This window comes from Lynx canadensis, chromosome A1, assembly GCF_007474595.2.
Source record: "Lynx canadensis isolate LIC74 chromosome A1, mLynCan4.pri.v2, whole genome shotgun sequence".
Classification (NCBI taxonomy): Eukaryota; Metazoa; Chordata; class Mammalia; order Carnivora; family Felidae; genus Lynx; species Lynx canadensis.
In genome coordinates this window covers 80,892,632-80,904,929 of record NC_044303.2, presented here as the reverse complement: position 1 = coordinate 80,904,929, position 12,298 = coordinate 80,892,632, and positions in this window count along the sequence as shown.

Here is a 12,298-nt window from a genome sequence, read left to right as displayed (position 1 = left end):
TCACAGCACCCTGTGCACAGCAGCCAGAGCTGGAAACGGAAGATGTCGATTGACGAACGGATGGACACAACGTGTATACAGTGCAGTACTACTGAGCGTTTACGAGGAAGGAAATCCTGACCTGTGTTACAACACGGATGAGCCTGGAAGACATTATGCTGAGTGAGAGAAGCCAGACACAGAATAAATACTGTGATTCTGCTTACGCGAGGGTCTTAGTGAAGTTCACAGAGACTGAACGTACTCAAGAGCCAGGGAGGGGAAAGGGGATTAGCAATGTTGGAGAAGGTGAAAAAAATTTCTGGAGACGGATGGTGGTGATGCTTTCACAACACTGGGAATGTACTTAATGCCACCGAACCTGAAAATGGTGAAAATGGCAAACTTTCTGTTATGTGTATTTTACCACAATTAAAAAGTTAAAATTCAAAAGGCACTATTAACTTATTCCCGTGGCCTCCAAACACAAACCCAGGGCAGACTTACCAGGGACCCGAGGGACCAGCAAGTCAAGAGACTGTCAGAGGGAGCATGTACCCTGGATGAGGCCCAGCGAGGCCGGCTGGGGGAGGGACCAGGGCGATGAGGAAAAGGTACCAAAGACCCAGATGTGGAGACAGGTACGCAAAGGGCTGCGAGGGAAACAAACCACCGAGTTTCCCCGACTAGCCTGCTTCCACCTCCAACATCACTAACCTCTTGGACTTTGTGAAACCATCGCAATGAAGGATCTGGGAAAGACAAGTGTGCACACACCTGATGCACGTGTGTGCACGTACACACTCACACATATATACACTCGTACACACACGCACACATACAGATTCATGCACACGTGTACCTGCACACTCACACACACTGCGCACTCACACACAGCCTAACATATCTATGTGACCGGCAACATCCTGCTTTCTACCGTACGTGTCACAGGCCGGATCAAAACTCAGGCTGACTTGTGCCGGCGATGAACCCTAAAACAGTGCTTTGCAGATGGAGCTCCGAGAATGGCTTTGCCCTTTGCCCACCTCATTTTCAGCTTCATGTCCCCTTGTCCCTGGGCCCTGAGTTTTCAGTAATGAAGGGTGACACAGGTACGGGACATCAGGAGAGAGGGGCTCCCCGGCATTAGTGCTGACATCACCTCTTCCCACCAGTGTCCAATGCAGACCTAAGTCACCTCACGGTCTAGTGCTCCATGGGGGGCAAAAGTTCACAGGGAGAAACCTGGCAGATCCCACCCTAACCAGTCCATCAAAGCCATCATCCCCAACACTGGAGCAAACGGACGTTCTGTGCCTCCTGAGAATGACGTACCGAGAAGGACCCGGCACTCTGTTGTCCCGCTGCCCAAAATGCAGAACTGGAGTCTAATCATTAGGAAACATCAGACAAACCCAAACTGAGGTAGTCTTCAAAAACATCAAGACAGACAAGAAAAGTTTAAAGCACTATTTCAGATCTATGGAGAGGATTCTGAGAAGGAAAAGAAAGATCCACAGAAGGCATGATGGGACAACTGACAACTTCTGAATATGCACTGTGTACCAGGTCGTATTGTCAAATCAAAGTAAGTGTGTTGATTTCGATGACGATACCATTACCATAATGTGTGACACAGATACAGAGAAGAGAACCCCATGCGAAGGTGGAGGCAGAGATAGGTGCTGCGTCTACAAGCCAAGGAGTGCCAGAGATGGCCAGAAAACCCCATCTGGGGAGACGGACAGATTCCCCTGCATGGCCTCAGAGGGAACCCAACTGCCCACACCCAGCCTCTGACCTCCGGCTTCAGAGGAAAAATGTGAAAGGTAAATATCAGGGGTTGTGGGCCTCCCCAGTCTCTGGGTGTTACAGTTGCCTGGGCTGGCTGAGTTTCCATAGCTGCTCTCAGTGAAGCAGGAGGGAGGACCCTGACCTGAGTGACATGGCAGGTGGATCCCTCCAGTTTGGGGATTAATAAAGACCCCAGGAGGAAGAGGCAAGGAAGAAGACAGAAGAGTGGCTGAGGGAAGGGTGGCGGCAATGGTGGAGGTGGAGGCAGACAGACTAAAGACTTCTTTAGGACGAGCCAGCCAGGACTCAGGTGAGCGTGGGTCTGAGCCTGAGTAACCGGAAGGACAGAGACTCAGTCAGGTTTAACTGCAGGGGCAGGTCTGGGGAGGAAATCAGGCATTCTTTTTGGACAAGAGGCATCAGGATGTCCACAAACATCCAAGTGGCATCATCAGCCAGGCAGCGGATCGCACTAGCTGTGGGTCACGAAGGGGCTGGGCCTTCTGAGTCGCTGGTAGGGGGGCACTATGGCAGACCATGCCCTGCGGCACCCCAGCTTCAAGAACACAAGCAGAAGGAGGGTGTCCAGGTCTAGGGGTGGCTGCCAGATGTTGGTGTTTGAACACAATGGAAGGGTGTTTGACTTCTACGAGCTGTGAGATTTCCCAGCACCTCCGATCCGGGGCTCCTCGGCAACAAGAACTGATGACTCTCTGTTTCCGTGTCCCCGACGCTCCTCTGCCCACTTTCCTCCATGCTTATCCTGTGTGCCCCAGGGCAGTGGTCTCCTCCAGGCTCATTCTGTGTGCCCCAGGACAGTGGCGGGCTGCAGACATCAACCTCAGGCACTGGGGATTTGAAGACCAGTCCCTCTTCCCACCTCCTGCTTCCTTAACCCCTTCCATCAACTGTCTGCCTGCCACACTCGAAGAGCCGCCGGACTGCAGAGAAGCCCAGCAGCCTGGAATCCATGCTACTGCCCGTCGGGGGCTCCTGAAGGAGGGGAGGGAGAAACCACCCTGGCTCCACTCTGACCCCTGCTCGAAAAAAGGTGCCACCACCAGGTCTGTCAAGTCTTGGAGACTGAGCTTTGGGTACTCGACTGGTTCCTCCTACAGCAGCTGGAGGGAAAGAAAAGCAAGGCCACGCTGCCCAGCAGACTCAATGCCCACATCTCCGCTGTCCGCCAACATGCTCACTGTGCCTGATGAAGGGGGGCAGCGGACCTCTCAGGTGGAGGTAGGAGAGCTAGCGTCTCAGGAAATCCAGCTCTCACCCCGGTGGAGCCTTGTGCCACGTGCAGGGAGACCCAGAAAACACCCTTACCTGACAGAACCTAAGCCCGAGTTAAGCATCTCTCCCAGCAACCTCTCGCTAAACCAGCGCTTCAGACAGAACTGCATGACCTCTAAGCACATGGAAAGAATCAGAAATCCAACCAACGGCCCTTCCCTAGGTAGGAAGGAGACTGAATACTGGAAGAAAGGGGAAAACAAAATGTGTAGAGGGAACACTTTTCCAACAACTTGTCACCAACAGGGGATGTATAATTTAGAGAAATATGAATAAATGGGGAATTTGTTCATAATTGACAATTAATACAGGCTCGTGATGCTAATCCAAAGTTAGGAGGTAACCAGAATTGCCTCTAATGACTTGTAATTGGGTTAATTTGAGGCTGCTGGTTCACGTCCCATAGAGCAGGATGCCATGGGTGGGGGTAGTGCACGTCGCACACACGTTAGGGCCCTGCCACCTTAGGGACAGAGGACAGGAGAGGGGGATGGGCGCACGCTATCGTGACTTTGGCCAACAGTCCGGCGGCCCTCTCAGAGCTAGGGCTCAGCCCAGGACAGAGCCTCCACCACTCCGCTTGCAGCAACAGCCCACAGAGCCCACCACGTGTCAGGGGCAAACAGGCTTGGAATCACAAGACCGCGGACAGGTAATTACGTGAGAGGCACCGGGGACTGCAGGTAAGCGTTGTCATTTTCTGCAAACCACCTCTCATGGTGTCGAGTTCACTGAAGTCATTGGTTCAACTGACTAACATCTGCAGGTGTCCCAAACACACTGCACGAGTGCCTGCACAGACCGTCCACACAGATGTCAACAGCGTGTAGCCTTCACTTTGGGCTGACTGCACCAAGCATTCAGTGACCCCTCACGTACCCACCTTACCATCTGCTCAACAGCCCTACAGAGGCGGCCTGCAGTTCTCACCTTTGGAACATGAGGGAGACAAGGTCTGCCCAGTCTCGGAGCTGGTCAGTGTCTGAGCCAGGATGGCCTAGCCCTTGACCTTTGAGCCTCCCCTACCTAGAAAGCAACCACCTCCAGCAGGTGGCACCGTGGTCCCCCTCTATTCCTGTTGCAAGAGCAGGCTTCGGAGGAATCAGAGCATCAAAGAATGAAGTTAAGTCACACTCAGCTCAGACTGCAGGTTTCAGAACGTTCTGCTGAACAGCCAGCAGGCAGTAGGAATACAGATCTAAGCATAGCAAAGAAGGAAGTCCAGTACTAAAGGTTTCAGGGTGAACTAAGGTACAAATTGTAGTTGAAGACACAAGAATGTAAAGAAAAATGAAGAAGACTGAAGACAGAACATGAATGCTTGTTTAAATGCTCGCCATAGTCCCACCCCAAGGTCAACAGGTCCCTGAATAACCTGTGCACTCTTTCTTCTAGTAATACAGATCCTTGTGTTTGCAGTCCTAGAGAAGTGGCATTTTTCCTGCTCAAATCCCAGATTTTGAAAAGAAAATTAATGGGAGGAAGGCAAATTGTCATCTTTATTTTTTTTCTTTTTTAAATTTATTTATTTAAATTCAAGTTAGCTAATATACTGTGTAGTATTGGTTTCCAGAGTAGAACCCAGTGATTCATCACTTACATATAACACCCAGCGCTCATCCCAACAAGTGACCTCCTTAGTATCCATCACCCATTTAGCCCATCCCCCCCTCCATCTCCCCTCCAGCAACCCTCAGTTTGTTCTCTGTATTCAAGAATCTCTCATGGTTCGCCTCCCTCTCTGTTTTTATCTTATTTTTCCTTCCCTTCCCCTCATTTTGTTTCTTCAATTTCACGAGTGAAATCTTATGATATTTATCTTTCTCTAACACACTAGCTCCATCCATGTTGTTGCAAATGGCAAGATTTCATTCTTTTTAATCACCGAGTAATATTCCTGTGTGTGTGTGTGTGTGTGTGTGTGTGTATGTGTGTGTATACACCATATCTTCTTTATCCATTAGTCAGTCAATGGACATTTGGGCTTTTTCCATAATTTGGCTATTGTGGATAGCACTGCTCTAAACATTGGGGTGCATGTTCAATCAGCATTTTTTAATCATTTGAATAAATACCTACTAGTGTAATTGCTGGGTTGTAGGGTAGTTTTTTTTATCAATTTTTTCAGGAACCTCCATACTGTTTTCCAGAGTGGCTGCAGCAGTTTGCATTCCCACCAACAGCGCAAAAGTGTTCCCCTTTCTCTGTATCCTCCCCAACATCCATTGTTGCCTGAGTTGTTAATTTTCACCATTCTGACAGGTGTGAGGTGGTATCTCATTGTGGTTTTAATTTGTATTTCCCTGATGATGAGTGATGTTGAGCCTCTTTTCATGTGTCGGTTAGCTATCTGGATGTCTTCTTTGGAAAAGTTCTGTTCATGTCTTCTGCCCATTTCTTAACTGGACTTGGTTTTGGGGTGTTGAGTTTGAGACGTTCTTTATAGATTTTGGATACTAACCCCTCATGCAATATGTCATTTCCAAATCTTCTCCCATTCCGTCAGTTGCCTTGTAGTTTTGTTGATTGTTTCCTCTTCTGTGCAGAAACTTTTTCTTTTGATGAGGTCCCAACAGTTCGTTTTTGCTTTTGTTTTTGTTTCCCTTGCCTCTGGAGATGAGTCTAGTAAGAAGTTGTTATGGCCAAAGTCAAAAAGGTTGCTGCCTGTTTCCTCCTGCAGGATTTTGATGATTTCCTGTCTCACATCTAGGTCTTTCACCATTTTGAATTTATTTTTGTGTCTGGTGTAAGAAAGTGGTCCAGTTTTATTCTGCATGCCGCTGTCCAGTTTTCGCAGCACCATTTACTGAAAGAGACTATCTTTTTTCCATTGGATACTCTTTCCTGCTTTGTCAAAGATTAGTTGGCCATACGTTTGTGGGTCCATTTCTGGGTTGTCTATTCTCTTCCAATGATCTACATGTCTGCTTTTGTGCCAGTACCATACTGTCATCTTTAAAACAAGAACTTTTAGAATCTAGGATTATGTTTAAAAAAAAAAAAAAGCAATGGTATGCTTATAACATCTCCTCTGGGATCGCTGGAAAAGATCAAATAAAGACTTCCAGGCAAACAGAGAGAAGGCACAAAGGACACCACCACAGATCACCTGCCACTGGACAGGAAGTGACGCCAAGCTCACACCCTTGTCCACATGGTGATCAGCAGACATCGCGTACTAGGAGTTAGGGGAGGAGCCCCAGCATGGAAAATGAGGTCACAATGCCTGAGCATTTAAGAAAAAGGGAGAACTCCAAGCTGTTAACTCCCTGCCAGAAACATTAGATGTCTCACAAAAGTCATGGCTAGAGTCACCAACAGTCCCCTTGCCGTTACAGCCAGCAGCGTCTCTGCAGACCCAGCCCGGCTCCCGACAGCGTTTCACACTTCATGTGTCTCTTCAGTTCTGGCTGCTCCTGCAACCTCCCACCTCCACACTGGTGTCCACAGGGCTTGTTACACATTGTCTCATATTCTCACTCCTCATGCCCTCCCTGGCTGAGGAAGCTGCTCCTGACTCTGCCTCCATCACTCGGTCTCCCCCACACTCAGCCAATCACCACATCCTGTCAATTTTGTTTCCTAAACATTCCCAAATATCCCTTTTCCCCATCCCAACTGTTTGCCCACATCAGATCACCAACATACCTTATCTGATTCCGCAGAAGACTCCTCACTAATCTTCTCCTCCATCCTGGAGGCACCATACCCCACCTCACTGTCCCTCCATCCAAGTATGCATCCACCCATCCACCCATCCACCCACTTGCCCTTCTACACACCCACCCCTCCCTCCATCCACCCACCAGCCTATCCACCCACCCACCCATCCCTCATCCATCTATTCTGTTGGAGAACAAGAAGCCGGAGGCACCAAAAGAATGTCCTGAAAGAAAGGGACAGAGCAGCGAGAAACTGAAAGCAGCTTCATACCCAGGACAGAAGACCACCAGGACTGCTCGTTCTTTCCAGAAGGACATCATACGGGTGCCAGGCCTGGGGATAAGAACGTTTTGTCTGGGGCCAGATGTACTCATGACCCAGTCAGTATGGAATACACTGCAGGTGCAAGACCTGTCAAGATGCCAAATACTATGTTGCACGTGCTTGCTGTCACCAATGTGCAAAAATAAAAGAGGCTTGAGCCAGGGGACTGATGCTTCAGCTCCTGGAGAGTCTCGGCCCCCTGCTTTCCAGTGTCTCATCACCACACCTTTAGGACCTGTCTCTCTACACTATTCCCCCATCCATCTATCATCCATCTGTCACCCCCCATCCATCCACCCACCTATCCACACACCCATCCATCTATCCACAATCCGTCCACCCATCCAACCACCCCCCATACATCCACCCCCCTACACTTTTCCATCAATCTCCCTATCCCTCAGTCCATTCACCTATCCCCCCCCCACATCCATCTCCCTATCTACACATCCCCCTACCCATCCACCAATCCTTCCATATGATAGTCCACAGTCACTGTGCACCACCTAAAGAGAAGTCTTATCTTTTCTTACAGTGGCTCCTCACTGCTCATGAAGTAAAAACTTCTCAAAGTGATAGACAAGGTCCTTCATTATCACTTCTTGCTTACTGTCCTGATAGCATTTCTTGCTATCTTCCACCCGTGCTCTCCAAGTGCTGCACAAGGAGTTCATCTCATTCTCAAGCAGGTGCTCCAAGTCTCTCACTTCTGTCCAGTGCTCAGCACAACCTGTCACAAGGTGCTGTCTTGACCACTCTAGGCCCTTCCAAGTCAGCTTTCAGGTCTTAGCCAAGCTGTGACTTTCTTGGAGAACACCCACCCCTCCCGACCCTACTCCAAGTCTAGAGCAATAACAGTGTCAACCTCAGAGCATTTTTGTGGGCATCAAATGAGATTATGCCTGTCAAACACTCAGCACAGGTCAAACCTGGGAATGTTCAAAACCTGGGAATGTTCAAAACCTGCCAGCTACTGTAACTGTGCTTTGAGTTCCTCCATGAAACCAAATATCCCACCGATGCAACCTATCCCAACCCCAAAGATGGGCTTCCTTAGAATCTATTCACACCCCTGCCACAGGTCCTCTCACACTACAGATGTTTTATCTCTTTTTAATCTGCATCTCCCTCCCACTAACTTGAGTCCCTCAAGAACAAGGGCTGGCACAACTCCTGACTGGAACGTAGGCGTCAATGCACATGATGAGAACCCATCTGCGTACTGTTACCACCGTCTCCTTCCAGAGGCAGCAACGGGCTTGGAAAAGTTACGAAACTAACCCAAACTCACTTTGTAATTAAATAAAATTCACCCTCTGACAAACTGCAGTGCACAATGCACTTCCCCGAGTAAGAGTTTGCTAAAATAGAAAGAATAAAGGGGTATTCCAGCCCCCCAAAAAGGCACGTGAAAAGTGCAGAGCCTTGAAAGGGCAGGGTGGGGGGGACACAGGGTGAAAGTGCACAGCTGGAGTGAAGAGAGCACCTGGGTGAGGCAAGGGAGGCAAGCCCAGGAGTGGCGTGGCGTCTGAGTGAAGGGTCTTCGTCCACTGGCTTCTTCCTGCACACAACTGGGGCCCAACAGAGCCACGAAGAAGAAACTGGAAAGAGGAGGGTCTTGCGGGAGACCAGTGGCTGACAGGTTGACTGTGATGAGGAGCTAGCGCGGGGCTGATGCGGCATCTGATTTAGAGACACAAAGATGTGGGCTGTGGGAGGGGAGGGCAAAGCTGGTGGAATCAAGGGCAACGTGACACCACGGGGCGGGAGAGGCGATGAAAAGACACCATCAGATGGAAACGACCAGGGTGGGAGACAGAGGACGAGGACAGCTCTCCTACATCAGGTCTGAGTGCCGGGAAAACTCCCAAGCAGAGGTACCTAGCAGGACGTAGGTTCTGGGCCTCAAGAGGTGTCTGGCTCGGTGTCCGTCACCAGTGCCCGGATGGATGAACATCCTCCAACAACACTGTGAACCAGAGGAGAGAAAGAACAGAGGAGGTGGGGCTCACGCAGGGCACGTGTGTGCATAAGGAGCTGGTCGGCAATAGCAAGAAAGGGAGAGAGGGAGAGAAACCTCAAGGTCAGACTGAAGATGTCCTTGAATGTTAAACTCAGGAAGTTGTATCATTTTTTTTTTTTTTCAACGTTTATTTTTATTTTGGGGACAGAGAGACAGAGCATGAACGGGGGAGGGGCAGAGAGAGAGGGAGACACAGAATCGGAAACAGGCTCCAGGCTCTGAGCCATCAGCCCAGAGCCTGACGCGGGGCTCGAACTCACGGACCGCGAGATCGTGACCTGGCTGAAGTCGGACGCTTAACCGACTGCGCCACCCAGGCGCCCCAGTTGTATCATTTTTAAGTGAGCTACCTAAACCTTATTTTTGTCATTCCAGACATCTATGCTGCTTTTTCTGATAAGGAACAGTTTGTTAGAATAAGGGTACACACGACAACTTTCAACATATACACTGGTGTCAAGTGCGTTTGTGTGGAGCGATGGCACATATACAAGGAGGAAGTTCGGGAAGTTTATGGCCACTCATTTCTGACCAGCTTTGGAAGCTTCCCGGATCATGATGCAAGGCACCATGGAAGATGCACCTGTTCAGAGGAGTGAGTGAACGAATAAAAGCACTTCCATCTGTGCCAGATGCTCTTTTGCACAAAATTTCACCCAGGAACACAATAAAGAGAACACCAGCTACACGCTTTTTCTTTTTTGACATTCCCAAAGCAGAACTCACCTGCACATCCTGACTGTAGTGTGACGTCAAAATGTGTGGTGTTGCCACTGGCAGAGAGTGATGACGAATGTGCTCTGTCTGGACAGATGCGAGACCTAACAGAGGTCAGAATCAAAGTGTAATCAAAGGTTTGGGGAGAGGGCAGAAAGGGCAAAGAGCAGTGGCTGGTTCACAGAAAGGAAAAGCTTGGCCTAGAGGTGGCTGTTGGGCAATGGGAATGCCAGGCAGAAGGGGGCGGGGGAGCCCTGGACGGCAGCCCAAAAGGAAGAAGCAGTAAGCGGGCAGGGTATGCTACATGGGGGACGGTAAGTACTGGAAGGTGACAGATCATGGGGGCATTTGAAAGAGCAAAAGCGATGGGGCTGCCAGGACCAGTGGGGAGTCATGGATGTCAACCCAAACAAGCCAGCACGCACCAGGTGGAAAGACACTAAATAGTTCCCAAGAGAGGCACAGAGTAGGCAGGTTTACGTTGGCTGCAGTCACGCTGGGGTCGGTGAGGGCTGCATACCAGGCTCAGCGACACAACCCAGGAGACCAGTGGAACCGCCTCAGCTAGAGGGCAGCTCTTCCCACAGGACGGGGACAGCTGTTGAAACACAGTGACAACACAGGGAATCGATGGGGTGCAGCTAACCTTGACTTTGGTTTTTAACAGAACTAGTCTGCAAAAGCCACAAGGTTTGTTGCAAAGAGGTGCTTAAGGATAAGGGTGACAAGATCATGATACACAAAAGAGAGAGAGAGGCTTGGGGAACCAAAACTATTGCGTTAATTATCCTAATGTAGATCAGTAAAATCTAGCTCTGACAAAGGTAATCTTTAATTAAAATAACTCTATTTCTACAACAAAGATTTTAAGAAAAATAGACTTCTAAACGGAACATTTTTCTCCAGGTTACACCTCAGCATTTTATAACTAGTAAAACCGGACTTTCAACAACTGTAGGAAAATACTTGCTCTTCTTCCTAAACACAGTGATAAACTCAGCTTCATGATAAAATACACAACGCATACAGTTTTAACTTGGATTTTTAAAGTAACGGTCATGTAAATATTCACTGGCTTATTCTTTACCTCCCTAACAAGACACAACGGCTATCCCAAGATTTGTTCTCTCAGAGGAATGGTTTTCTGTTGTTTCAAACTTCAATTGAGAATTATAACTTCTATTCAGCACTGCATTAAAGATTCTGGGACTTTTGGTTACTAGACTATAATTCTATGCCTACAATATTAGACAACAGTTGAAGGAAAGAAAAGCACCTGGGGTGACTCTGGCTTGGGTAACAGGCAAATGGCAGCAGCATTCTGTGAGAGCAGGTCAAAGAGGAACATTAAGTTGGGCAAAAGAACAATCAGGTTAGGTGCTCATGGACACTGCAGTGGAGGTAGGTAAGCCGCGCTGACATCCAGCCTGGAGTTTGGGAAATCGTGCTTATAATTCTTTGGAAGATATGAACCTCGCAGCAGCAACCAAAGTCATGGAAGTTAGTGAGGGAGCCGGGGTGTAGGCACTATGGGAACAGAGAGGCTCACTTATCCAGGACTTTAAACAGGGGCCAGCTGTTCAAGGGACGTCCCTAAGGAGAGCGGGGAAAGCAGCAGTAAGAAGTGGTACCACAGAGGCCAAGGGGGTAGGGGGAGTTTCAAGGAGGGTGTTGTCAACGGGGTTGAATGCTCTAGAGGCGCACAAGCAAGGGAAATAGAAAGTCTCCATCGGATATAGCGGTTAGGGGGACGTTTGTGGCCACAGCAACACACTTATAGTTTTAGTCACCAAAATATCCTTTCCTGATGTCAAGTTCCAGGATTGTGGGGAGGTGATCAGAACTTTCAGAACCTCAGCCTCTCATGACCACAAGGTCATACAACAATAATGTAAGTTTCATGCCCCCCCCCCACCCCAGTGACTGGCCAACTCTGGAATATCATTTTGAACAAGATAAAAATGATGGTGATGGGTTATAACCCACTGAATAAACAAGAATTAAAGAATCTGTACAGATGTAAATAAATAATAAATGGGGTAGGGGAGAGAAAGCTCTCCTTACAGTGGAATGCCCATGTTTGTCTCTGCAAGACATACGTTTGTCATGTTGTGTTATATCACATTACGTCAATAAAAAATACCTAAGTAATAGACCTAGAAGAAATGAGGGGTTAGAAAATCACCAAAAGGTGCTAAAATTGTGGATAAAGTTGAATGAGGTACAGAGTATGTCCAAATGTATGTGTCAACAAATTACTAATACAGTAAAATGTAACTGCACAGTAAAGAATCCTGAGAGGCACCACCTTAACCAAATGCTCAGAGCCAACATGCCCAGGGTTAGAGCAACCAACCTCAGGCCTCCCAGAGGGAGACAAGGTGCTGGAACAACAGCCATGCCCCATGGCAGAAGCACCTGACAAACATGGGCTATCTTCGAAAACATCAAGGTCAAGAAAGCCCAGGAAAAGCTACGGAACTGTTCTGGATTGAAGAACACGAA